Here is an 11,525-nt window from a genome sequence, read left to right as displayed (position 1 = left end):
AGGGGCTGAGGGAGCTGCCCAAGTGGGGGTGGAGGGTGGTGGAGACTGACCCTCAGACTCTACCTCTCCCCTGTGGAGGTTCCACACAGTCTCCCTGGGCCTGGGGCTTCCCCTGAACACGCTGGAAGCACTCCTAAAGCTGCTCAGCGGATTACCACCTGCACCTCGGTTTCAGACTCCCAAGACATGACTGGTCTCTGTTCTCTCTGTCCTTCAAAAAAACCCTTTATTTCTATTTCAGTAGGGATTCAAGAGGAAGCAGAATGAATGCTGGCCCTAGCCCTCCATCTTGAAGCTGGAGGTCTGCTGACCACTTTCCAGATGGTCTGCATGTCCTGGGGGAATGATGGTGAACACCACCGTTAAACACAACCCTCAGGGCTCACCGTTGGGGCCCCCAGGAGCACTGAGGACAAGTGAAACAATGGATAACATCTTGAGACTCCTTATGAGGGCTGGGGGGGGTGACAGGGTGGGAGCAGTAGGAGGTCGGGGGCGGGAGGCCTTCCTGGGGAGGTAGCGTGTGGGCTGGGACTTGATGACTGTCACCGACACTGGAGACGGTCACACTTGAAGGACCATGGACAAAGGCCTCGAGGAGGACGACTCACTGGGACCAGGCCCTGAAAGATGACCTGTGGGACTGAGACCGTGAGAGAGGAAGGGTGTGGGAGGGCGCAGGTGGAGCTCTTGGAGGTGTGCCCACGTAGCTCTCCCAGGGCACTCAGCGAGACTGCTGTGGCTCCTTGTGTAACGTGAAGTCGGAGCAGGACTTCGAGAACCATGAGAAGGCTAATGGAGCAGCCACTGGCTTAGCCAGTGGGGTCCCTGTCCCTCTAGGAGTGGAGATTCCTGGGTGTCTGCACTGCGTGTCTGCCTGGGACCATTGTAGGGCCCTGCCGGGGCTGCTGCTGTCACTGACACGTGGAGAGCTCCTTGCCAGATAGAGCGTGCTGTGTACTTGCCTACTGTTTAATCTTGCCTGTCACTCGAGTTCGCCTTGTGGCCAACTGGCAGCTTTCTACCCTGTAGAACTTAAAAACCATCAGATACAAATCATCAAATATCAGATAGAGGTAACAGCGGATGTATCAAATGCAACCCTGGAAGCCAGAGGCAATGGAACGGTAATTTGAACGAGAATGATAGAATCAGCTAACCTGTTTAACCCCATGTGGCTCAGTTCAGTCCAGTCACTCAGTCATGTCCGACTCTGCGACCCCATGGACTGCAGCATGCCAGGCTTCCCTGTCCATTACCAACTCCTGGAGTTTACTCAAACTCATGTCCATTCGGTCAGTGATGCCATCCAACCATCTCATCCTCTGTCATCCCCTTCTCCTGCTGTCAATCTTTCCCAGCATCAAGGTCTTTTCCAGTGAGTCTGCTCTTTCCATCAGGTGGCTAGAGTATTGGAGTTTGAGCTTCAGCGTCAGTCCTTTCAATGAATATTCGGGACTGATTTCCTTTAGGGTGGACTGGTTGGATCTTCTTGCAGTCCAACAGACTCTCAGGAGTCTTCTCCAATACCATAGTTCAAAAGCATCAGTTCTTCAGTGCTCTGCTTTCTTTATAGTCTAACTTTCACATCCATACATGACTACTGGAAAAACCATAGCTTTGACTAGACAGACCTTTGGTGGTAAAGTAATGTCTCTGCTTTTTAATATGGTGTCTAGGTTAGTCAATTTTTCTTCCAAGGAGTAAGCGTCTTAATTTCATGGCTGCAGTCACCATCTGCAATGACTTTGGAGCCCAAAAAAATAGTCTGCCACTGTTTCCACTGTTTCCCCATCTATTTGCCATGAAGTGATGGGACCAGTGGCCATGATCTTAGTTTTCTGAATGTTGAGTTTTAAGCCACCTTTTTCACTCTCCTCTTTCACGTTCATCAAGAGGCTTTTCAGAAGGGTGGTGTCGTCTGCATATCTGAGGTTATTGATATTTCTTCCAGCAATTTTGATTCCACCCTTTGCTTCTTCCAGCCCAGAATGCTCATGATGTACTCTGCATAGAAGTTAAATGAGCAGGGTGACAATATACAGCCTTGACGTACTCCTTTCCCAGTTTGGAACCAGTCTGTTGTTCCATGTCCAGTTCTAACTTGCTTTCTGACCTGCATACAGATTTCTCAAGAGGCAGGTCAGGTGATCTGGTATTCCCATCTCTAAGAATTTTCTAGAGTTTGTTGTGATCCACACAGTCAAAGGCTTTGGCATAGTCAGTAAAGCAGAAGTAGATGTTTTTCTGGAACTCACTTGCTTTTTCAATGATCCAGTGGATGTTTGCAATTTGATCTCTGGTTCCTCTGCCTTTTCTAAATCCAGCTTGAACATTTGTAAGTTCATGGTTCAAGTATTGTTGAAGCCTGGCTTGGAGAATTTTGAACATTACTAGTGTGTGATGAGTGCAGTTGTGTGGTAGTTTGAACATTCTTTGGCATTGCCTTTTTTTGGGGATTGGAATGAAAACTGACCTTTTCCAGTCCTGTGGCCACTACTGAGTTTTCCAAATTTGCTGGCATATCGAGCACAGCACTTTTAACAGCATCGTCTTTTAGGATTTGAAATAGCTTAACTGGAATTCCATCACCTCCACTAGCTTTGTTCGTAGTGATGCTTCCTAAGGCCCACTTCACATTCCAGAATTTCTGGGTCTAGGTGAGTGATCACACCATCGTGATTATCTGGGTGGTGAAGATCTTTTTTGTGTAGTTCTCCTGTGTATTCTTGCCACCTTTTAATATGTTCTGCTTCTGTTAGGTCCATACTATTTCACGTGGCTCAGTGGGTAAAGAATCCGCCTGCTGATGCTGCAAGAGACACAGGAGATGAGGGTTCGATCCCTGGGTCGGGAAGATCCCCCTGGAGGAGGAAATGGCAGTTCATTTCAGTATTATTGCCTGGAGAACCCTGTGGACAGAGGAGCCTGGCGGGCTCTACAGTCCATGGGCTCGAAAAGAATCAGACACAACTGAAGTGACTGAGAATGCACTCACAACCTATTGACCAAGTGCAACGGAAAGAAAGGCGCTCACAGGCAAACGTGAAGAGCATGCGTTACTCACGGGTCTTCACTGACAGAAGCAGTGAAGGACAGAATCCAGGAAGGAGAAAGCAGCTCGGAAGGAAGGAGTGCGGTTCAGGACGAAGGCGGGGCAAAGGGATGGGAGACCATGGAGGCAGATCCTCAAACACTGGTTGACCGCAACAGCAAAGATGGTGGTGGCCTATTTGGATGGTTAACAGCAATGAAGAGGGGGTTCTGGGGAGGTGACGGCTATGGTGGAGGGGTTTGGAATTTCTGTGATTCCCTCTGTATTGTAGAAACAGATACTAGAGAGCAAAACCAAAATCCCTACTGATACTTCTATCCAACCCAGGTGACACAGTGGTAAAGAATCCTCCTGCTAATGCAGGAGATGCAAGATCCCTAGGTCAGGAAGCGCCCCTGGAGAGGGAAATGGCAGCCCACTCCACTGTTCTTGCCTGGGAGATCCCACGGACAGAGGCGCCTCACGGTCTACAGTCCATGGGGTCGCCAACAGTCAGACACGACTGAGCAGCTGAGCACGCACACACTGAACCATTAGGTGAGATGTTATTATGAACCACCCCCATGATCCCCCAGAGGACAAGTGGGCAGGGACAGATCAACCACGGCCAGAAGCCCTGCACGGTGTCTGCTTTGGTGCCAGAGGAAGCAGAGGGAAGCAGCGACGGCTGATGGACCCGAGAGCTGAGACCCCAGGGTAGCCAAGGGTTTTACCAGGAAGGAGGTGCGGTGGGACCATCTAATGAGGCTGGGACGGTTACCCAATCCAACAGCAAGTGAACACTGGGGGCCCTTGATAAGAGCTGGGCAGGGGTGGGCTGCCCTGGTGGTCCAGGGGCTAAGTCTGTGCTCCCAATGCAGGGGTCCAGCTTCATTCCCTGCTTGGGAACTAGATCCAGCACACCACATTGAAGATCCCACATGCAGCAACTAAGACCCAGTGCGGCCAAAAGAAAAAGAGAAAAGAGTAAAAAGAAAAGGTCCAGGGAGCTGTGGCACTCAGTCCTGACACTGACCCTCCTGGGCTGGCCTCTGAGACAGACCGGCATTGCAGAGAACCTGCTGAGTGGGATCCAATTGACCAGGGCGGGGATGGCAGGAGTGAAAGAGGTGAGCCTCAGGTATGTGGGGGAGTGAAGGCAGGCCCCACATCTCAGGAGGCTAGCTGCCGTATCTGTCAGCCCCAAGCGAAAACAACCCTGTGAAATTAGAAATGTTCAGAACGATTTCCTCATCTTTTGCCCTGTAACTGATTTCTCCCCTCCCCCCAACCAAACCAGAAGTCAACAAAACCAGCTGAACTCAGACGTCCACTGCTCTCCGCTGACCAGTGATCTCCTGAGCCTTCCCTTCTGAGACCCGCCCTGCGGGCAGCACCTGGTCTTGGAATGGATGGTAGGAACCTCAATTCCTCCCTAAACCTATTGCCAGATTCACTCCAGCGCACCCATAGGGCTGCAGCGTGGGTAAGCACGGAACGCAGGATTGTCATCCTTGGGGGTTACAGACCCTTCAGGAATGGGACGGACTCCCACCACCTCTCCAGAGCGCACAGTGAGGCCCAGCCCCAGTTACTGCTGGTCTGGGGCGGGTGTGAGGTTGAGAGTGGCAAACCTATCTTGGTTTTCCCAGTTTTAGCACCAAAGCTCTGCATCCTTAGTGCAGTCATTTACCTGATTAATCCCACCAATTACTGTGCCAGAAAATAGCTGTAACTGTGGAATTCTTGTGTTTTAGTGAAGAAAGCTGAGAATAGGACATTTAGAGTGTCTCGACAGAGACGCTACAGGAGCAGGATATACATGACCCCAAACACGGGACAGGTCCGTGCCGGCAGCCTACACTTCTCTGAACCTCTTGATCCAAAGGACATCAAGGGCTCATCATCAAGTGCTCATCACTTGACTGAGGAGACAGGATCACTGCTGGTGTCCCTCCCAAGGATGCTGAAATCTTTTAAAAAACTAATTTTTTGGCCATGTGGGATCTAGTTCCCTGGCCAGGGATTGGACCTGTAACCCCTTCATTGGAAGTGTGGAGTCTTAACCAGTGGACCACCAGGTAAGTACCAGGATACTGAAATCAGAAAACTCACGTGATGCGAGTCTTCATCCCAGTGTTTCTCAGCTCAGGCTGGGTGTTGGGGTCACCTGGGCGATTGTGTAAAGGTACTGAGGCCTGGGCCTTATATCAGTACTAGGTGCTTCTGCAGGGTTTAAAATCTGCCCATGGTGATGGCAAGTTCAAACCTCTGCCTTCATTCCCAGGTGCCTAAGAAGCCAGAAAACGGACCTCTCCGCCTAACCCAGGGCTTCTAGACCAGGGTCTCCCAGGGGAGCAGAGCAGAGGTGGGGTTAACAAGCCGGTGCTGCTCTTGAGGCCAGGCTGGGGAGGCTCCACCTCACCCAAATGAGCGTGTTAACAAAGGGGGCCCCTGGCGATGAAGCAGACTGGCGGGGGAGGGGTGGGGAGGTTCCCACAGTGATATCCCAACCGGCTCCCCTGCTCCACAGGTATTTGAATCCAGCCCCTTCGCGATGCTGTCATATCCCAAATGAACACCAGGTGGCGTCCAGGCTCCGTGCTGGTCCTGGAGACCTCAGAGGCAGGCTCTGCATTAAAAATTTCTTTTTCCTCCTTGTCATACTTGTCTACTGAAAAGTTGGCAGGGAAGTTTGTGCCATGTGGGTTGTGGGGCAGTGACCTCAATTGTCCTGCCCTGTGCGTGACGTGCCTTCAACAATCTTGTGTTTGATCGTGAAAATCCATGGAAATTTTATATTTTGCTCCACAACGGCTGTATTTAATATAGAAATAGTTATTTCTACAAATTGCAAGTAACATTGGCCTCCCCCGGCCCCCAGGAAGTTGCACTGACCCTTGTAGTCTTCTCGGCAGTGCATACTTCACGTCTGCCTCCTGACTCATGCAGGGGAGGAATTGACTGTGTCCTCCTCAGCCGTTTCCATGTTGATGCTAAACTCCTGCGGCGGCAAGGTCAGGACCCCCACCCTCAGGGATCAGGTGACAAGCATTTTCATCTCACCATAAATTCCAGTGTGTCGCTGTCAAACTGCCCTTGAGCTGCTCTCCACCTCCATCTGTGGAGGATGGATATTGTGTAACAGAACTGAAAACCATCTGAGAGATGGTCTAGAAGGCTCACTTCAGAAACGAGGAAATAGAAACTCAGGGAGCTGGCTCTGACTAGGTCCTGGCCAGCCCAGCAGCTCGGGGCAGTGTCCTGCCCTCTTCCTGCCTGTTTTCCTGGTCAGAATGTTTGTCACGGGAGTTGGGAGGTTGTTGTTGTGGTTGTTGAGTTGCCAAGTCGTGTCTGACTCTGTGACCTCATGGACTGAAGCGCTCCAGGCTTCCCTTTCCCACACCATCTGGAGTTTGCCCAAGTTCATGTCCGCTGAGTTGATGATACCATGCAACCATCTCATACTCTGCTGCCCCTTCTCCTGCCCTCAGTCTTTCCCAGCACCAGGGTCTTTTCCAATGAGTCGGCTCTTCCCATCAGGTGGCCAAAGTATTGGAGCTTCAACTTCAGCATCAGTCCTTCCAGAGAGTATTCAGGATTGACTTCCTTTAGGATTGATTGATTTAATCTCCTTGCTGGAGTTGAGAGGACTCCTGAGCAAATCCTAAGACTCTGGCCACTCAGAGTGGCTGCTCTCTGTTTGCCTTGAGTCCTAGACCCCAGGCATCCTCCAGAGTCTGTCCAGTGGTGATGTGGCCTCTGTGATGGGAACACCAGGTTTGAAGAGGAAAACGAAGCTCCCAGCGACCTTTTCAGAGCCTTCGGCTCTTAGCACAGAGTGGCTGGCTCCTGCCTCCTGTCTGGAGCGTGGTGAGCTAAGCTGCCCTTCCTCCTCTGGCTCAGCACCACCAGGAGAGATGCGTGTTCTCAGAGGCTTATCAGTGTGGGTTTGTGCTTCTGGCCCTGGTCTCTGAGACCTGCCGTGTGTGTGGGTGGCCTGAGAGGGATGAGTGTGTACGTGCGTGCCTGTGTGACTGTGTTAGTGTCTCAAAAGTAAACGGCATGTTTTCTTGGGGCATCATTTTCACTCAGTTTTGAAAAAGGTTCTTGTTTACAAGTAAAACAAACATGGATGGACCACAGAGTGGAAAGAGACTCAAGTCCATTTTAAAGGTAAAACACACAACTTTAAAGAAATTCGCATGGAGGCTGGTTTGAGCTATCTTGGAAGGGGTCTCCTCTGCCTGGAGCGGCTTGGAGAGTAAGTCTGTCAACAACACCCATTGCTTGAGTACCTACTATGTGCAAGACATGAAGGGGGCGGGAAGTGGGAGCTGAGCTCCTGCTCCTGAGGGTCTCGTGGTCTGGGGAGGAGTCTTGGCTTCATCTTCACCCTCCTGCATCACCATCACCACCACCCTCGTCACCACCGTCTCCTTCTTCACCTTCACAAGCTCCAAACACCTGTATCTGCTTTGTTCCTCCCTGTAACCCTAGCTTCTGGGAGAGTGCCTGACACAGATGCTCAGTAAACATTTGCTGAATGAGCGTTTCATTGTCCTGTCATCACGCTAACGTCTGTGTCGTGTTCCATCTCAGTCACTGCTCATCGCAGCCCTGGGGCAGGAAGTGTAGTTACCCGTTCCAGGTGGGGACACCAAGAGAGGCTGCACACCTGGTAGGTGCGAGGGTCAGGGTCTAACCCCAATGTGTCTCAATGCAGCGCTCACACATTCCCCCTTGCTCTGCGGTGGCCAAGGCTCCAGGCACAGCTGTCAGGTGGGGCTCTAGCGCAGACGCTGGCTCTGTCAGGGCTGGCTTTGATTTAGTTTCTCCGCTGAGTGCTGAGATAGTCAGTGTCCAGATACCAGAGAGTGCAAGCTGGAGGTGACCACATGTATCCAGAAGGTGTGACTGGCAGGGGCTTTAGGCAGCATCTCCATGTTTGGGACTTCCTGGCCAGTGGCCACGTTGGCGTTTGGTGCTTCCCAGGCGTTTCTGTACATGCTGTGACCATGCCGGGCTGGAGGGGGACTCTTGGGGTTTTCCCTTTGATCAGGAGCCTGCTGGGGTCACCTGCGAAGCAAGTCACAAGGCTGCCTCAGAGGACTTTCCCAGCTATTAGGGCCACCACTTCCTCAAACCTCCTCGAGGCCCCATGGAAAACACCAGCTTGGTATCCGCATGAGCCTCGCAGAGCCTCTGTTCTGGGACTGCAGGGAAGACCAAGGACCCCCATCCTAGATAAGCATCCCAGTCCTCTGCTGGAAGGATTTGTTTGTGAATGTGACCTGCACTGGGCCCCCAGGATGCTAGAATCCTGCTGCATCTGGAACAGTGAGGGTGAGCGTCTGGACCCCGGGAGAACTGGTAGCGAGTCCACCTGATACTGAGGTGACCAGGGAGGAAAGTGGCTCTAGAAATGGAGAGACTCGGGTTTTCTGGTGTGATTTGAGCCCTTGGATCCAGCTTCACTTGAGCCCAGCATCTCCCTGATCTTTTGCTTGCACGGGCCAATCATTTCCTTTTTCTTCTTTATTTACTCCAGCCAGTTTAAGTTGGATTTTTGTTGTTGTTTGCCATTCGTAACAGACAGAGCTCGACACACAGGTTCAAAGACTTTTGGACTTACCACCCTCTTTGAGAATCCAACAAAAGCGAAGAACCCTCTCCCCAGAAATATGTATAGGCACACAGACATGTACAAGCGTGTGTTCGAGCGCATAGGCTCAGTGGACGTCTTTTATGGAGCTTCTAGGTACCAAGAGTTGGGAAGAAACAGACTTGAAAAAATTGCTGAAAAGTTCCTGGAAGCCTGCCCTAGGCGTCTGAGATCAAATGAGACATTTTAACTGTAGGTCTGGTCCCCACACATAGATGGAAAGCTCCGGTTCAGAGGGGTGAGCTGTGAGGTGTAGCCTCACCCGCCCCCTGCACGTGCGTGCCTGGTCTCATTGTGCTCTGCTTTACTGGGCTTTGCGGATGGCGCGCTGGTTTCTGTTTCGCAGGTTGGCAGTTTGGGGCGACCCTGCATTTATCGTCGCCGCTTCCCGACGGCGAGTGTTGCTCACTCTGTGCGCCACATGTCGGTGATTCTCCCCACATTTCAAACCTTTACATTATTATTTGTCATCAGTGATCCTGGAAGTTACTCTTGTCATCGCTTTTGTTGTTTAAAGTATGCACATTTTTTGAGCTTCCCTGGTGGCTCAGACGGTAAAGAATCCAGCTGCAGTGCTGGACACCTGGGTTTGATCCCTGTGTCGGGGAGATCCCCTGGAAAAGGGAATAGCCGTTCACTCCATTGTTCTTGCCTGGAGAATCCCATGGACCGAGGAGCCTGGCGGGCTGAAGTCTTTGGGGTCGCAAAGAGTCAGACACGACTGAGCACAGCACAACATGCAGATTTTTCAGACATAATACTACTGCACTCCTAACAGGCTCAGTAGAGTATAAAGAGAACCTTCATGGCTCTGAGAAACAAAGCATTCGTGACTCACTTTATTTCGAGAACTGGCACCGAATCTACAGTAACTCAGAGTTATGCCCACAAAAGTGTCTTCATCTTGAAGTAATCCCGAAAAACAAAACCTCAGAGTGCGGCCCCACCCCCATGCCACTGGCACAAAGGGAGCCCGTGGCCAGATCCCGGGGGACCCGCATCCAGGATCTCCCACATTTACTCCTCACAGAGCCGGTCATCACCAGTCTTCTGCTCATGGTGACTGAGCCTCGGCCACTGGCCGCAAAACCCCCACAGGTTTTTTGAAATGATAATATATAACCAGGGCCTGGAGCAGTGGAACGCTAAGCTATTTATGTTGTAAGTGAATTATGTATTTTTGTGTATCCACACAGAACAGATCCTTCAGATGTTTACGTAATAAAGATCCCCGTGGGTCCCAGAATCAGAAAAGCCAGTGTTTGTTTCAGATGTCTGAGCAGCCGGAATTTTTCTTTTCTTGGGCTTGAAAAATACCGCAGGTTCCTCGGATGCTGGGTTGCTGTGTTAGCGCGGTTGTCTCCCCGGGGGTTCTTGTGAAGGTGGGGACGGATGGCCCCGGGGAGGCCTGTCACAGGGACCGGGTCAGGGGGCCTCCCTCACAGCCAGAGGGGGCTATGGGTGGCTCTCATCAAAGCCACGATTCCATAGTTGGGGGGGGGGGGGGGACTTGCTCTGCTCTTGTTCTGCCTGCTAGGGGCTCCAATCCTGAGGGTGTGTCTTGGGATAAACAGTGGAGCCCGGCATCTCCCGCTGAGACCGTCAGCCACTGGCTGATATTCTTCAGAGTACTGACTCAGGGTCAGAGAAGACGCCTGTGTAGTCAGTCGGGTTTGTTTGTTTGGTTTTCGTTTAAAATCCTGGTGAAATATTCTGGACATAGAAAACTATGCACGATACCACCGTGAACTCTACGGGCCTGTCGTGATGTATGGAACACGGCATTACCCGGGACCCCTTCTCAGTTGCCCCCTCTCTGCCCCAGAGGTGACGCTCTCCTTGGCACAGATGTTTCTTCCCATGGGCATTTTTCTCCACCTCTTTGAAATTTCCTTCCCAAAGCGATGACCTCAGGAGTCAGTGTTCACTCTTCCAAAGGACCCCCGAGGCTCACAGCCTTTGTGGGGCCCTGGGGGCACTTAGGCACCCGGGACACTGCAGGGGGACCTGTGAGGGTGACCAGCTGTGTCCTGGTTCTGGTTGACCCCCCCCAACCCGACCTGGGTCAACCGTGTCACCTCCCTGTGACGCTGCAGCCCCCTCCTTGAGACACTGGGGTCACGGCGGGCCCCCCACGGCTGTCAGGAGGACAGCTGCCCCGCCCCGTAAGTGTCAGCTGTTGTTACCACTGTGCAGCCTCGGGGCAGGTTTGGGCCCATATCTGGGGGACCTGCTCCACCTGGCTGTGGGGGGGCCGGACGTGTCCTGCCACCTTGGCCGGACGGCACGGCCTCTCGGCAAACAGTGCTGGGTTCCTTCCCCAGAATACAAAAGCAAAAGAGGGGGTTTCTTCATAAGCTGTTTAGCAACCCAGGGAGGGAAAACAATCAGAGACATGGAAACAGCTCCCCAGGCGGGGGGGTCCACCATGTGGTGAGCCCACAGAGCCCCCGGACCCTGCCGCCTGGGCTGCGCCGTCGGGAAAGGGGAACAGGAAAAGCAGGGCGGGTTGAGCAACGCGAGCCCAGATTGGGGCCAGCAGACCACAGCCCTGGACGCCACAGCCGCCGGGCGTTTGCACAGGAAATGCCCCCAGCTCAACTCTTGGGGGCCCTTCTGTGTGTGGGGGCCTGGGGTCAGGCCTGGCTGCACTGCTCTGCACCCACTGCACTCTAGGGAAGGGACAGAACTGGGGGAGACCCCCTTCCCACGCCAGAGGCAGGAGCAGAGGCCGCCTACCCCTTGCCCTGGGCTGGCAGCTCTCCCTGAATCCTTAGGCCAGGCAGCCCGGAACTCTCCAGATGGATTGCTGCTTTCTCATAGCTT

The sequence above is a fragment of the Moschus berezovskii genome, chromosome 22, assembly GCF_049115385.1.
Source record: "Moschus berezovskii isolate FMDL1 chromosome 22, NW_MosBer_1.0, whole genome shotgun sequence".
NCBI classification, from domain to species: Eukaryota; Metazoa; Chordata; class Mammalia; order Artiodactyla; family Moschidae; genus Moschus; species Moschus berezovskii.
The sequence above is the reverse complement of the archived record's forward strand: the minus strand, read 5'-3'. Positions refer to the sequence as shown.